Raw genomic sequence first — 11314 nt, forward strand, 5'->3', positions numbered from 1 at the left:
CATATTGAGGGTCAAGGATTCCTTCTCTTGGCTGAAACGCCTGCTGAGCGGAGTTGCTCCTGCTCCCCAGGACCCGGCCAGGACATGCAGAGGCTAATTCGGCTAGCCCAGTACCCACCCTGCTGGTCACTCCCCGCAGAGCGGCCTGCCCCTCTGATCTCCCCACAGGAAGAAAGAGGCATCAAGCAGGTTCTGATATCTTGCTGCCCCTGTGCAGCGGAACACCCTGGGAGCCCAGCCCCTCTCATCCCCAGGGAGTGATCCAGCTTCGTACCTGCCCAGGGGCGGCACCAGAACCCTCCCCACTGCCTGGTTCTGAACTGTGCATCCCAGTCAGCCTTTCTCAGGAAACAGGCTGGCCAAGGGAAAGCCAGACCTGGAACCATCCTGGTTCTGCCTCTTGGAGGGGACCCTGGTACAAACAGTGGCTGCCTCTTGGCTGCTAACCACAAGGCTGGAGGTTCAAACCCACCAGCTGCTCCGGGAGAGAAATACAAGGCTGGCTGCTTCTGCAAAGGTTTACCAGGAGACCCTGGCTAGTGTGCTCTTACCCTAGCCAAAAGGACATGGTACATGTGAGCATCACACCCTCGCTCCCGTGGGAAACCCAGCGGTGTGGACTGGGTGCCTAGGACCCAGGGGATCTCTGCCTCCACACCTCTAGGGTAGATCTGCTCCTGTGGGCTTCTGACACTGTAACCCTTTACAGGAGTTCCAAGCCCCGTCTTTCCCCCGTGAAGTGACGGGTGGTTTTGAACTGCTGACCTGGAGGGTGGTAGCGCCGTGTGCAGTCGCTGTGACATCAGGGCTCCTTGTCCATCACGGGGCATGACAGCCTGAAGAGAGTGGGTCTGTTTGCTGGACTGCACACGTCCTTCCATCGGAAACTGGCTCTGCGAGGCACGGGGTCCGTGCTGGACCAGCCCAGAGCATCAGCTAGCATCGTCCGGGTTGCAAGCGACAGAGGCTGCCCTGGCTCTGTTAAGCCCACAGGGGACTTAGTGGAAGGATTGCAGGCGCTCATAGAAGTGAGGGCAGAGGTTCTGGTTTGGAAAAGAGGACAGACACACAGACACTTGACCTGGGGGTGGGGGTGGGTAGGGGTGCGGAAAGACAGGAAGCACAACTCTCATCCCCATGTAGAAGCCGGTCTTGCCTGGACCCTGCCTGTTCTGGGGGCAGGAGTGGGAGCTGCCCTTTGGACTTTCCTACTGGGAAGTGGGCCCTTGTTCTCCATGCACCCAACCCTCGCTTCTTCAGTACCTACTGTGCCAGATGTTGTCTGTGCCAGATGTGGCCTGTGGATCTAGGGCAGGGACCCTGGAGCGGGTAGGCTGCAGATAGGCCAATACCAACTTCACTGCCCTTGGGTCGGTGCCGATTCACGGTGACCATACAGGACGGGGGAGAACCGCCCCTGTGGGTTCCGAGACGGTGACCGTTGACCGAGTAGAAAAAGCCTCATCTTTCTCCTGAGGAGCCGCTGGTGGTTTCCAACGGCCGGCCTTGTGGTCAGCAGCCAAAGGAGTAACCGCTGTCCCACCAGTCTCCTCGCTCTCTGTCAACCGGGGTCTAAGTCGTGCTTATAACTGAGCCTTCCCACCGCCTCATTGTGCTCTTCCTCGCCACACCTGTGACCTCTCCCTGGCCAGGTCACCGCTCCTAGTCAGGGCTTCTCCACAGAGTCAGAGTGTGGACTCCTTTGAGCCTAGGGGCCTTGGGGTGGACCCCAAACCCTAGCAATCCTCCAGGAGAAGTGGACGACCTGCTGGGGATCAAAGGCAGGGTCCTCACGGGAGCAGGGGGAAAAGGGTGGGTTCAGTTGGCCAACCTGACTTTCCAGGTGAGAGCCAGGTAATTGTCTGCACCACCAGAGCGCTGGAGAATGGAGGCCAGGGGATGCTTAAGGGCAGAGGGCCCCAGCCTCATCCCACATAGGAACAGGCTTGCAGTGGTGCAGGGAGAGAGCAGTCCTGTCTCCTCCCTTACTGGGAAGTAGGACTTTGGCCCCCCACCCAGCCTACAAATATTGACTGAGCTCCAGGTGCCATCTGCAGAGCTTGGCAGGGGCCATGGGGTGGGAGGTAGACAGGCCCTGAGATGGCACGACGGTTCTCAACATACAGAGCTGGGATGCTGGTGGGGGCTTTGTTTTGTTTGGAATATTGTGTGACCATGTGGCCTTGCCTAGTGTGGCAGTTATATAATTTCGTGTCAACTTGAAATGTGGGGGTGGAGTCTAGCCTGTCAATCGGGTCACAGCCTGACGGTGCCTCCTGTGGGTGTGACCTCCTCTCTCTCCCTGCTCTGCCTTCCTCTGACGCCACACTGAGAGCTGCCCCAGCCCTGTGCTGTGGGTGATGTGCCCACCGCCATCGGATGCAAAAGATCTGGCACCCACCGGCCACTGGTGTTCCTGCATTCTGCGTCATTGCATGAGGCTTCATGAGTCTGACGAGCGGCTTATGGACTTGAGTCGGACTGGGCTGGGATGTGCTCTTGATAGACATTTAATTACTTCTTGATATGAAGCTCTCCCTTACACACAGATGAGTGTCCTTGCATGAGCTTCTCCAGTGAGACCGGCCTAACACACCTTGTCACCTTTTCATTTCATCCCAGCTGCAAAGCCCCTTAGATTCTAAGGCTTAGAAGGTCAAGTCCACACCTGTTCTGGACACTTAGCAGGTGCTCACCTTGATGCTGATTCCAACTCACAGCCATTACCAGTTGGGCTGCTGAAAGGTCAGCAGTTCAAAATTAGCAGCTACTCTGAGGGAGACACATGAGGCTTTGTGTTCCCATCAGGAGTCGCAGTCTCAGGTCTCCTGTCCTGTAGGGTTGCCATGAGTTAGAATTGACTCAATGGCAGTCACTGCAGTAACTCACACCTGGAACTGCTTCTCTTTGGTCAGGGGGGCTATCAGCTGGGAGTCATGTGTTCTCGGGCCGGCTGTCCCCCAGCCCTGCACCAACCTCTCTGTTAGGGACTGAGCTTCCTAACCATTTAACCTTGCCCCCCGCCCCCAAGGAGCCCCTCTTAAGTTCATGAGGGGGTTGAAAATCCAAGTCAAGCCCGAGTCAGGGAGCTCATTTGCAGCTGATGAAGGACAGGTTTATTTCCACGTTTGGGATGGTAAAGGCTTTCCAGATTCACACCTGGAAGGGAATCTGGGCGTGGCTAAGAGGGAGACCTCTGTCTCAGAGGTCATCCTGGATCCCCAAAGGAGGGGTAATTACAATGGTGAGAGGTCTGCAGGGTCAGGTGGGCAACATCTACTGGGAACGTGGGGAGCCAGAGAGCCATCCAGGTAAGGGCCCACTGGGGACAGAGACTCAGGCATCTGGAATCTCCGGTCCCGGGAGTCACGCTCTGGGATTGAACTGTTTCCACCGGACCCTTTTCCAGTTTGAGCAGAGGTGGAGGAATGTCCCTGCAAAGGGAAGCAAGGACAGAATTAGCGAGAGCAGCGCGTGCACAGAACACTTCATTTCTACCCAGTCCAGGCCCCTCTCCGTCAGAATCATGGGGGGGGGGGGTCACTTCTGCTAGGAGGCACTCCCAGAATCCCTTTCCAGCGGGACCCATGAAATCTGAGATCCACAGGCACCGTGTAGTCCCCTGGTCCGCTCTGGAGCCCACTGGTTAGTTCAGTGGTCCATACGGGCCTGCTTTCTCAGGGGTGTGCTTGAGCCCCCAATCCAAGCCCATCAACAGAGTCCCACCCACTGGTCACAGTGATTGGTGCACACGACCCCATTCAGCCCAGTGAGAGTCAAGCCCAGGGTTGGCACTTGCTCACCAAGCAGAGGGTGGGAGGGACAGATGGACAAGACCCCATGGGAAGCTGTGTTATACAGGCTCAAGCACGGAGGCGTTCAGATGAAGGAACAGGGAAGGGTGAGGGAAGGAAGGAGCCGGGGCGGAGTTAGTTAATGTGCTTCTTCTTCTGTGGGCTGCAGAAAGGGTTTTTCCCAGGTCGTCTGCTGCTTGCTAGCCCGTGATGGGCAGTCAGCTGCTTACAAGTCCTCTCCCTGAGGGCATTCAGCCATGTGAGCAACCAGACTCCGTTGTCTGTCCACTCCCTGCTGATGAGGACAGTGCATTGTTTTCCTGAAGGAGAGCTCAGAATAGGTCAAGCCAGCTCAAGGAGGACCAGGTGAGGCTGCCATCCTGAGTCTAGGATCCGCCCCTCTTGTCACATGTGGACCCCCAGTCCCTCCCCTTCCCATGGCTGGTGTTGCCTATAGTACAGCCTCTTCCTGTTATGTAGGTGGTAACCTGTAATGGGGGCTTGCACGCCCCTAAGTACATACAGGTCTTGGTTAGGAAAAAAGAGGGTCTCTCCTCCCACTCTCTGCATGGACCTGGCTGCTGAGATCATGGCTGTCCAAGAGGTGAGCATGCTACTGTGAAATGTGTCTGACTCCTATATTTTATCTTCTCTCCTACCTTCCCGATTCTCCATGACTTTGCTACAATCTGTGTATATTATCGCTGTACAATTGAGCCTACGGAGCCCCCATGATTGCCAGAGGCTGGTTACTCTGACATCCTTCTAGCCAGTCTCCAACTCCCCCCAGAGGACCTTGCCCTGCACTGCTCTGGGAAGACGGTGGGGAAGATATGGAGAGGATTCCCTGGAGCACCATCCTGCTCTGAGAATCAGGAGGAGGGGAGCAGGGTCTCATTGTCAATAAGAACCAGGAGTGGAGTTCATCCTCCGGATTCAAGGCCCCTGTATGGTGACCCTCCTCAATCCAGAAGACAGCTGTGACATCGGAGAAACAGCAGCAGAACCAGGAGCCAGAGCCTGGAACAGAGTGATGGACGGCCCTACCACGGAGCAAGCGAAGCTGAGTGCTTTTGTTCAGGAGGCTGGCTGTCGGGGTAGGTGCCTCTGGATACCTAACATGGGGAACTGGGTGCACTGACTCACAGAGTGTGAGCTCGAGGCTTACATAGGAGTGCCGTGCCCTTTGGCACTTATTGGCAGCCCCAAAAGAACTTTGTAGCATGTCCTTATAAACAACTGTGTCCTGAGCATTTCTGACCCACAGAGCACCTGTTAACTTCCTTCATGAACCCTTTCACCATGAAGCTCGCCTGAGTGGTGTGGTCACAGCAACCCATTTTAGAACCCAGTGGGAAGAGAGGATGCGCGGTGTGGCAGCTACATGATCTCCTGTCAACTCGAGAAGAGGTGGAGTCCAGCCTGCTAATCAGGTGGCAGCTTGATGACCTCATTTGGGAGGCACAAACGGAGATAAATAGCTCACTGAGTCCAGATACAGGCTCACTTCCTGTAAGACATTCCTGCTGACAAGACACATGGAACTAAACTAGTGCTCTGGATGTGAAGGAGACATGTGGAGACTCCTGCTAGCGCTGAGATGCTTCCACTGTCACTGGATCCACAAGACCTTCCACCCACTGGCCTCAGATCTTCCTGCATTTGGCGTCATTGCCTGTGTTGGGTGCATCTGAAGCGGAATTTGTAGATTAGTATCCGATACATGGGCTAATATCAGACTTATGGACTTGATCTGAACTGGGCTGGAATGTTTTCTCAATATTCAACTGCTCTTGTGTGTAAAGCTCTTTCTTATACATATATGTATTTCCCTAGATTTGTTTCTCTAGTCTACTCGGTCTAACACACAGCGAGACACAGAACTCAAAATTTTACGACGTAGTAGAGTCTGAGAGTCCGACCCAAGGAGACCAGCAATGCTCCCGTCACTCCATACACCCAATATTCTAATTTATTTGCTTTAAAACTGCATTAATAACAACAAACACCTCGCTGCCATCGAGTCAACTCCAACTCACAGCGACCCTACAGGACAGGGTAAAACTGGCCCTGTGAGTTTCTGAGATTATCACCCTTCATGGGAGTAGAAAGCCTTGCCTTTCTCATGAGGAGCGGCTGGTGGTTTTGAACTGCTGACCCTGCAGTTGGCAGCCCAACCTGTAATCACTATGGTGTAAGCTGGAGCCCATATAATGTGTGAGGTAGGAACCTTTCAGTCAGAGCAGGAAAACAACGCTCTCCAGAATGGAGAGTGGATGGAGAATTGAGACTGCACCTTCTAAAGATGGATGATGGTTGAGACCTGCAGAAATATGGCAGCTGTTGCCATCCCGTCCCTGCCCCCTCCCGCTCAGCACCCCCCCCCCCACTGTTCCAACCCTCAAAGGGACTTTTGAGGTATGCCACCAGCAGACCATGCCCTCTGGTCACCTTCATTTGGAAAGTGACCTGGGACACCTGATGTCCAAGGCCGCCCTTGCCACCTACCTGCACACTGCGGCCTCACTGGTTCACCTCCTCGGGGTGGTCTTCTGTAAAGAGAGTGTGTCTGTCAGGCAGGTGTGTCCACGCCTGTTCCCAGGCTGGCCACAGTGCACCAGTGACGGCCAAATGAAGGCCAAATCCCTCAGTCTGACCTTCTCCCTGCCCTAGCCCTCCACTATCTCCCCCCGCAAGACAAGTCCCACCCACAGCCTCTTCCCTCTCCTCACTGGGGCCCCTGGCTTGGGTGACCTGGTTCTGCCTCACAGCCCCTGCCTGACCATATGTTTCATCTGCTTCCAGCCTCAAGGAAATGGCACACACTGTCCCTCTGTCCCCTGCTTTGTATTCTTAAGACTGACATTCAAGTGGCCACCTAGGAAGCCTTGCTTGACAGTGTCCTCTCCACAGAAAGCCCTGTAGGTGACCCAGTGACCTTCGTCACAATGATCATTATTGGTGTCTATTTCCTGCTTCATATTAGCTGCATGTTGGCAGGGCCAGGGGCTGGGCCTTTCAAGGTGACAGCTGAAGTTTCACACCCTCACCCCGACCCCAGTACAGAGTGAAGAGTAATGCTTGATAGAAAGGTGCTATGCATTCTTGTAAGGTTGCTTGGTCGGATGGATGGTGAAAGGAAGAGAGAAGAGACAGAAGAGGAAAGAGGGGCAGGTGGATGGATGGACAGTAGGACGAGCTGGGAAAGAAAGGGTGGATGACAGGAAGGAGAAAAGTTAGAAAGGAAAAGTATGTGGGTGGATCCATGGATGACTGAAAGAATGAATGGGGAACAGGACGGACAAGATGGAAAAAAGGAAGAGCATGTGTCTAGAGGGATGATGGGGTGGGTGGATGCATGGACGGATAATAGGAAGCTTTGGGAACGTGATAGATGAATAGATGGATAGAAGGAAGGGTGGGTGGGGAGATGGTCGGAAGGAGAAAAGGGTAGAAGGAAGCTAGATAGATGATGAATTATTGGATAGAAATAAGGGAGGGCAGGTATATGGATGGAGTATTGGATAGACAGAAGAAAAGGGAGTTGAGTGGATGCGTTATTCAATAGACAGAAGGGTAGGTAGGTAGATGGTTGGATAGATGGAAGGATGGAGGAAAGGATGGATGGACTGATGGAAAGACGAGGCAATGTTTACTGTGACTCCGGATCTGGCTCACAATTCCCCCACCCCCCACCCCATCAGAAAACAAAGCCTGTATCATTTCCTGTTTCTGGGTTCCAATTCATGGCAAGTCTTAGACCAAGCCTCAGCCCTGGTCTTGGGGCTGGTCACCTACCTAGCTGTCTAGCCCATGCTGAGACCTGGAGATTGGTTTTTCTCCCTGTCTAGTCAGGAAAGACCTCAGACCAGCTAATACCCAGTCTGGAGGAGGGATGTTCCCAACAGCATGGCCTTGGGCACCTGACCACCTCACCCCAAAGCACCCTCTGCTGAGGTGAGAGCAACTGGGGAGAAGATGGCCCTTCATGGTATTTTCAGGCAGGTACCCCCATAGAACTCCAAGAAACACCCACTTTGCCCCCTCATGCCCTCTGCAGAGAATGAATTTTCCTTCTTTCTCTACCTGGGTATCCTCTGTCAGATTTATGTCACAGGAATTAGCCATCTGGAAAATAACTGAGAGAAGGTCTGAAAGCAGCCAGAGTCCCTTGTGGAGTGTTTGTAATGCCAAGATGATCTTCACAGTAATGCTAAGAAGCACTGGGAGTTTTCCCTCTGGCGCTCAGGTGTGCAGGGCTCTCCCCAGCAGTGGGGACCCCACAGTTGCTGGGAAGCAGAAGCAGATATGAGGACCAGCTATCTTATCTGAACTCATTTAGAGCTCAGCAAGAATTGGACAATGCCACTCTTCTCTCTCTCTCTCTCTCTTTCTCTCGGTTCCACGAAATATACTTTCGCAGAAAACGTTCCTTCTGTTGAACATGCAAAAGCAATGCAATAGCCTGTCATCGTTGCTATCTTCAGGGGCCTCAACACAGAAATGTTTTAAATGCCTCAGCTCTACTTTCTCTGGAAGTAAATGTCTGTCAAGATAAACCACCCCAAGGAAAAGTCTTCAGGTTTCTGCAGTGATTTTTAAAGGATGCGAAGAAATCCCGAGGTGAAAAGGTTTGGGAACTGCTGTCTTAACAGATGATGAGGAAGCAAAGTTGCCACAAACAGTTGGCCAAGTGCCATTTCCATGATGGACAGAGAGACACTGTGCAGCAAGGATGGACGGATGACTGAGTAGATGGGTGGGTGAAGTACTGAATGGATGAGTGGGCAGACAGGTGATTGGGTGGATGAATAGATGGGTGGGAGGATAGTTGGCTGGGTAGATGAATGGAAGGATGGATGGATGGATGGATGGATGGATGGATGGATGGATACGTGATTGAGTAGATGGGAGGATGGAGGGACGACCGAGCAGATAGATGGCTGAATCAATGTTTGCATGGGAAACCGAAGGTACTGTCTTGGGTCTATTGAAAACGAGAACAGCAGGATGGCTGCAAATGAAAAAGCAACCCTCGAGCCTGACTCTCCGCGCCACCACGCCACCAGTCCTCTCGGGCTTCCCTTTCCTCTGCTGAAAATGGAAAGAACACGAGTGCCTCTTAGAAGTTATTGGAGGCCCCCCACGTCCTTGAAAGCCTGCGTGGGGACATGAGGTGCAGCCACGCGCAGTTGCTCTGCCTGTGGGCGAGAGGTCGTCACTGTGGGCAGCTGCCCTCCTCCAATGTCACCTGCTTCCCACTGCTGCTCGTCCTTACCCGCACCTCTCCCCCACCCACTCCTACTCTATTGAGAGCCAGAAAGCACTGCTGGGAGGGAGGATGGACAACCACCCGAAGCTCACAGTGCCTCATCCCCAATCCAGCCACGCTGCATCAGGCTCGCTGCAGCCACTGACCAGTCCATGGCCATAGCCGCCGTCGCACAGCTCTGTGTGTGTCCTGCTTGGTGGCCTCCCTAAATGAGCCAGCAGGCTGTGTGCTGGAGGGCCAGCGCTGGCACTTGTTTTACACGGTGATAAACTCCACCAGCGCCAGCCCACTCCCTCAGGGGGACTTCACGGCAGCTGGTGTGGTGGCAATGTTTTCCCAAGGTGTGGGTGTGGAGCTGACCACTTATTCTCAAACGACATGGACACAGACGCACACACTTACTAGGCCGGGGCAGGTGCTGGGGAATCAATGGAATGACATTGTCACCTTGGCCAACCTGGGAGCAGGGTCCACGGGACCTCTGAGAGCTTGAGATGTCTTCCAGGAAGACACTAAACACATCAGCCTGAGAGGAAAGACCCCTATCCTCCGTGAGAGGGGTCTGGGGCCTGAGTGCGTGCCCCTCTCCTCTCCTCCCCCCCCTCCCTCCCCCTCCCTGCAACTGGGGAGTCTGGGGATCTGAGGGGAAGTGTGAGCACTTCCCTTGTTTCTAGACTCCAGCAGGATTGTCCAGCGACAGTCTCCTGGGAACAAAGCCGGGCTCTGCGTGTGTTTCACTTACATGTAAACCACACCCGTCTGAAAGGTTAACTCCCTCCCTGGGGAGGGAAGGTCTGCCTCTGTGTCTGTCTCTCTTGGTCTCTCTCTCTCTCTCTCTCTCTCTCTCTCTCTCTCTCTCTCTCTCTCTCTCTCTCTCTCTCTCTCTGTCACACACACACACCCACACACACCACCACCACCACCACCCTGTGCCTTGGAGCTGGCAGACAGCACACAATCCCTCCCCCACCACTTCTGAGCCATGTGCATCTAGACTCGCTCTCAAACGCAAGCCCTCCTTCCTCCCCACACCTTACATGGAGACCCTCTGTGCCCAGCCACCTGCTAAGCCCTAGGCCAGTGTTTCTCGTCAGCCCTCTGCTCCTAGGCTGTGTGTTAACTGCTTGTGTCCCAGAGGGCCCTACAGAAAAACATGCCCACTGGCTCACAGCCAGCCTGCTGGACAGGCTGGGACTGACCCCCAGGGGTCAGAGGCTGCTCTCTTAGGAAGCAGACAGCCGCATCGAGGAGCGTCTGGTGGGTTCAAACTGCCAACCTCTCAGTCCGCCGGAGAAAGAACCACTTGATGTTCGTTGGGACCGGCTCTGAGGACTCATCTACACGACCCCAGTCCCTGAACAGGAGCCCTGGTGGCATAGTGGTCACATGGCTTGGACTGCTAACCGAAAGGGCAGCAGTTCAAAAGCAGCAGCAGCTCCGCTGGAGAAAGAGGAGGTTTTCTCTTCCCATGGAGAGTTACAGTCTCAAAAGCCCATAGGGTCAGTTCTGCCCTGTCCTGTAGGGTCCCTGTGAGCCCCCATCGACTTGATGGCCTTGAGAAGAAGAACCCCCAAACAGCATGGAGACACCCATTTTACAGACAAGGAACCTGAGGATGGCCTACAGGAGGCCGTGGGCCCATGGTCACCCGGCTGAACATGGCAGAGTCTGAGCTCACACCAGGGCCTGGGCGGCAGTGGAAGAAGTAGGTGCTCGGGGAAGTGGGCTCTTTGGGGGTATATATCCCTGACAGGGGATGGGGGAGGGTGGCCGGCAGGCCTGGGCACCCGCATTCACCTGTCTGCTTATGGTGCCTGACACAATCCAAGATGTATGGAATGCGCCTCGATATGTTACCCCGCCTCACGATGATGCAATCGAAGCCCGGGGGGCACCGGAGGGGCTCCATTCCAGGTCTCTGGACGCTTAAGCATTCTTCCTGGGCTGTAGAGGGGGACAAACTGGGGTAAAGGGCTGCCGGGCCAGTGGGGCCGCCCCCACCCTGCCCAGCTTCCTCAAGCTCTAGGCTGGCTCAGGCCCCATGCACCAAGTTCCATGCACACGCACGTCTGAAGTCAGGCGTTCCCCAATATGCCCTCACATGCAGGGACATGCTTACAGATCCCGACAACCAGTCCCAAGGGGACACCTTGACTCCCACACGTGTGCATGCACACATTCAACATACGTGTCCCCACTCTAACCCTGCCTGCCCACGCACTCATGTATGGCCACACACATGCACACA

The 11314-nt window shown here is 54.5% G+C and overlaps 1 long non-coding RNA gene across 1 annotated transcript; it reads right to left on the bottom strand.

Moving 5' to 3' along the window:
- Window positions 1-3127: 3127 nt before the first annotated feature.
- Window positions 3128-10999, bottom strand: LOC142431306 (uncharacterized). Its single transcript, XR_012780818.1, has 3 exons — window positions 10864-10999; window positions 6303-6346; window positions 3128-3434 (listed from the first exon to the last, which is right to left on the bottom strand). It is a non-coding gene; the product is annotated as an uncharacterized LOC142431306 (long non-coding RNA).
- Window positions 11000-11314: the final 315 nt, after the last annotated feature.

The sequence above is a fragment of the Tenrec ecaudatus genome, chromosome 18, assembly GCF_050624435.1.
Source record: "Tenrec ecaudatus isolate mTenEca1 chromosome 18, mTenEca1.hap1, whole genome shotgun sequence".
NCBI classification, from domain to species: domain Eukaryota; kingdom Metazoa; phylum Chordata; class Mammalia; order Afrosoricida; family Tenrecidae; genus Tenrec; species Tenrec ecaudatus.